Here is a 5,198-nt window from a genome sequence, read left to right as displayed (position 1 = left end):
TTCTCTGATTCTAGTTTTCTATAATTTAGGCAATTTCCGTCATCAGTGCTTGAGGTGCTATAATTGAAGGTATGCCAGTTGGTTTGACAAGATTTTCAGAAAATTTTGCGTAGAAAATAACACATCCATATCCAAATGAATGTATCTTCTACCGTAAAGAGTAAATGAATATATATTCTACTGTAAACAGTATGCAAACTTGCGTACATGTCTGACATGCAAAGCTTCTTGATACAAGCGTGACAATCATTCAGAAAATGGTGAAAATGGTGAGGATGTCATTGGGGTTATAAAAGGAACTCTTGCTGAGGTCTGGTGGTATCTTTCTGTCATTTCCCATTTGAAATTTTATCTGCTAAACTGATGTGTTGCTAATCGGAAGAGCGAAGAAAAGGTAGAAAGCTAAGACAACATGCTAATTCTGTCTAGTGGACAAACATCAAATGAATCATCTATGATAGTGGAACATCACATACATTCTACCATAATATAGGCAATTGATTGCTGTTAACCATTCTATTAGATGTTATCGCAGTTGGTTCAAAAACCTTATGTGATTCTTGTTGGTCCTCTTTCAGATGACTGAGCCATTGTCAAGGCTGTTTGCTCCTGCTCATGGTGACATCTTCTATTCTTCTTCTCTGGTTGTCTCTCGCTGCCTCCTCCAGTCATGTTCTAATACCAAATCTTTGGCCAGGCTCGATTACATTATCATAGGCATTTTTGGCACTCACACATACATGGTAGAATACACGAAGGGCGATGTTTTGCGACGCATTAACCATTTATCTTTTCTGCCTTTTTATTTTATTGAAGCTCAAAAAAAAACTTGCTGACTACAAGGCGATGACCCCTTCATCAACAGAAAAACAAACACAACTCGGCCTCAACGTGAACGAGCACGCTTCTGGCCACATACAGACACGCGCATATACTCCTTTCTTATTTGCAATGTGAAAGTAGAGAAACATGTACGACAAAAAATAATATTTTACCATAAACATTGATCAGATAGAGATGCTGTTGGGGATGCCCTTGGCGGTGATCCCGGTGGCGCTCTCGCCATCGGTGTCAGAGGTGTTGGGGTAGAGCAGCATGTAGGGGAACTTTGCTGGACCATTCCTGTTCTTGAGACTCTGTTTCTCATTCATATTGATGATTCTTCCTTCGATATTGATCAGGTTCTGGCTGAACTTCTGGAAGGCCTTTTTCGCCTTGTCATCTGATGTCCACTGCGGCTCTTCACGCTGTCCCAGGTACACCTCATCGGAGGAGTGGATGGACAGGACCTCAATTAGGGACACACCAATGATGCTTTGGAACTGGCTAGTGATGGTGTGGATGAAGGCCATGTCCGGATTAGTCTCCACCTCCTGGTACTCCTTGGTGCCTGGCTCTGGCATTGGGCGCCGGCTCGCTGTGGGGCGGTTCGGGAGGTAGCCAGCATATGAGTACTGTCCAAAGTTGACGGCCGCGTGCAGCGCGGAGGCGATCCAGATAATGGTGGCGCATGACCTGACGAGCTCCTCCACGGTTGTCATGTTGGGCCACCAGGGCTGGTCCTTGATGTCGCCATGGCCGACTTCACGCACCTCCTTCCACCATGCCTGCAGCTCGATGTCGTTTTGAAGCACGTCGTCGGTGGGATAGTAGATTTTGCAGTACTCGTCGACCCATTTCTCAATGGCCGACCAGACGGCCAACCCATCCATGGCGTACGGGTAGTCCTTGATGAGCAGAGACACTCCGTAGGGGCTGTCTTTGTCCTCCTTGGCCACGCCCCTCTTGATCAAGTCTACCGGCAGCGCCTGCTCGGTGAAGTTCCAGACGTCAGAGGAGATTCTGAGCGCGTACTCACTAGGACAAACGGTCATCTCGAAGAAGCCGCCTGCGTTGATGAGGAGCTGGCGTGCCTGGGCATTGATCATCATGGTGTCGCGGTAGTGCGGCTGCAGGAGCTTGTGGATGGGGTGTGTGACGCTGAGCTGCCGGTTGGTGGCTATGACGAATGGCTCGATCACCGCGTGGGTGTGGAGCCAGTAGCTGATGAGGGCGTGCCACGCGGAATCGTTGACGGCGGCGTAGGCCTTGGCCAGCTGCCAGATGGTGTGCTGGACCTTGTTGTCGTACTCGGAGGGGGGCGTGTAGACCTTGCTATCGGCGCCAACCACTTTGATGCCGAGATCGTCGAGACGGGGCGTGCTGAGCTCGATGGCGATTGGCTTGAGCGTGTCGTCGTCCTGGAGGAAGAGCAGCGTCCTGGTGGCATAGACGAACGTGTCCCAGAGGTTGTTGATCTTTAGGAGCTGAGGCATGAAGTTGTCGTGGTGGTCGAGGATGAAGAGCCTATTGTCGGCGATGGCCTTGTCGACGGTGAGCCTGCCGAGGCTGCGCTGGATGTGGTCCGGAGTGATCTTGCTGTTTTGGTCGCCGTAGCCGTCAAGGCTGCTCCTGGGAGGAAACTCCTGCAGGCGCATGATGATGTGTGGGTTGAGGCCGGCGAGCATCTCGCGGGCGAACTCGTCGTCCGTCCGCCTGCGAGCTTGTCCTCCTTGATGACATCCGGCATGGGCATCTTGAAGAGGAAGTCCCCGGGGGCTGGGCTGATGCTTCTGAGCGGTGGGAAGGCTTTAAAGAGCGCGTCGACGGCGGGGATGTCGGGGATCCTAAGGCCACCATCGTAGAGCTTGTATATGTCGTCAAAGTCGTCGAACTCGTGGGGCGTGATCCTGTCGAATTGCTCCCTGGCTAGGGGGAGGATGCCCCCTTTGACGGCCTTGATGGCGTAGGCGGTGAAGTCGGCCTTCTTGACGTGGTTGAAGCACTCGTCGCGGGGCACGTAGAACTGCTGGAGCAGGGGCACCACATTGGCGCTCTCGCACGTGGGGTCCAACTTGGTGGGCTTCCTGCCGGTACGGCCGCGGCGCGGGTAAGGGTACGGGCTGTCGGGGCCGCCGAGGGTGGGGCGAGGGTTGTTGTTGTCTGGATCGCCGAGGTCGTTGTAGAGGTCGTAGCGGTAAACACGGTCACGGTCCTTGTATTCGCCGTTCTCCTGCTTGGGGTGGTCCCCTCGAAGGATCCGGAGCTCGTCCTCTCGGTACGGCCGTAGCAACGTCGGCATCTTGCTCGGCAGGTACGTCTGAGGGTGGCATCCCATGCTTGTTAGCAAATTCATTGGTGTTCATGGAATGAATCGATGCAAGAAAGGTAGCTAGACGTACGTCGTTGGTGAAGAAGACTCGGTTGTAGTGGTACTTGTCGGTGTTGTAGACCCATGAGTTTGCGAGGAAGACGATGGGACCGCGGTGGCCGGGGACTTGTTCAATGGTGATTTTCTTGAGGAGGAACTGGGTGGCGTGGTAGTTCCTGACGATTACGGCGCCGGGGATGCCGAGCTTCTTCACGTCCCACTTGAAGGTGACATCGTAGGTGGAATCGCTGTGGATGATTGGTTGTAAGTGGAACACCGAGTAATCAACATGATGCTCGTCACCCACGAGACCCCGGCTCTCATCATCTGCATCCATACATACATGCCAACTCATATATAAGTCTCCACTGCGAATTACTCCCTCCATTTCATATTAGTTGCCCAGGTTAGTATTTAGAGCAAGTATAATAAGTCCTATTCAGCTGGCTATAAGGGTTAAAATAATATATTCATGCTTAGTTGGAGGAGAGAGAGGAGGAGAGAGAAGAGGAGTGGGCTCTCATGCAAGAGCTAGCTCTAGCACGTGCTCCTAGGCACTTTGTGAGAGTGAAATGTGGACCATCCATTGATAAAGTAGTATATAATTATAGCTCACTATTATACATATTGGCTCTATGTTACACATGGCTTGTAGCCAGCAGCTGGCTATACTATTAAACTTGCTCTTATTAGGATCGGCGACGGTGGAGCTGATGAGCTGGCAGGTGACGCCTTTGGTGGTCAGCGCATCCCAGGTGTCGTGGCTGATGACGGCGTCTCCTGGGTGGTTCAAATCGATGACGCTCCTGCGCACAAGCGTCACCTTCCACTTGAGCCGCGGAGTAAACAATCCCAACATCTTGGATCGATCACTCTCACTCTCGCTCTGGCTCTCACTCCCAAGTTAACTAGCTCAGTGGTTGTGCTTGGGATGGAATGCTCAGGAGCTGCTGCGTGCTTATTTATAGGAAGGAACCGGCCGGACAAGAGTATGTGCTGGAGCTATAGCTAGGCGTACCGTACGTCCGTGCGTGTTACACGCCTACGGTTGTTGTGTGTAACGTACATGCCCGTCGTCCTCCTGCCTGTTGCCTTTTGTGTGGTCGCTCCCAAGTCCCATGCTGGTGCATGTAGCCGATCCAGTCGCTGCCTTGGCATATGTGTATGTGTGAACGTCCTAGACCACCCATATATCACCCGGAGACGGAATTTCAAGAAAATGCAATGCCTCGTACTGCAGGTACCTACACGCTGATCATATATCTGGTTAAAAACTATTCCCTCCATTCGGAGATAAGTGATTTAGCTTTATTTAAATAAAAAAATATAAATATATCTAGACGCATTTTAACGTATCATCCGTATTTTTTTTTCGAGAAAAGGAACCCCGCAGGGGATCCCCAGTTTCAATAGAAACTGAGAGTCACTCAGAACATTTACATGGTTCAAGGAACTAACTTCAAAATGAAAAACCAGGACAAAAACTGCTATCTATTCAACTTGAAACTAAAAAGAGGCCAGAATAGAAGCCTAACCATCCAAGCAACAAACTAGAGGCTAGGTACTTGGACCAAAACTACAGATTTTCGGGCTACACACCACTAGAGAGAAAGATAGCCAAGACAAATGATGATAGATGATGATGTTGCAGCTTCAGGAAGTTTTTGCAGAAACCAAAACTAGGTGGTAATCCTCCTCCTCACAGGATTCCATCCGTGATTCTGCCCGAGAACTTCCTGCGCCACATGCCATCTTTCTAGCCCCCTGTAGCAGTAACTTTTACAGCCCGTTTTTCTACAATTTCGACCAAGTGTTAATGAAATGACAAACAAGAGTAATAACACTTGTGGGGTCTCCAGGGCGAATTTTTTGAAAACAAGATTTGGTTCTTGTTTTCCAAATAGCCCATACAACCGCCACGGAACCTACAATTACAGCCTTCCATCTCGGCCCGAATACGCGTTGAACCAATCTCTATATAGATCAACAAAGCATTCAAGTATCTTAC

At 50.0% G+C, this 5,198-nt stretch overlaps 1 pseudogene; it reads right to left on the bottom strand.

Annotated features, from left to right (window-relative positions):
* Positions 1-765: 765 nt before the first annotated feature.
* LOC127305970 (linoleate 9S-lipoxygenase 1-like) lies at positions 766-3,599 on the bottom strand (annotated as a pseudogene).
* Between the last annotated feature and the right edge of the window lie 1,599 nt (positions 3,600-5,198).

Source organism: Lolium perenne, chromosome 6 (genome assembly GCF_019359855.2).
Source record: "Lolium perenne isolate Kyuss_39 chromosome 6, Kyuss_2.0, whole genome shotgun sequence".
NCBI lineage: Eukaryota > Viridiplantae > Streptophyta > Magnoliopsida > Poales > Poaceae > Lolium > Lolium perenne.
Note: the sequence above shows the minus strand (reverse complement) of the source record. Positions and strands in the feature narration are given on the sequence as shown.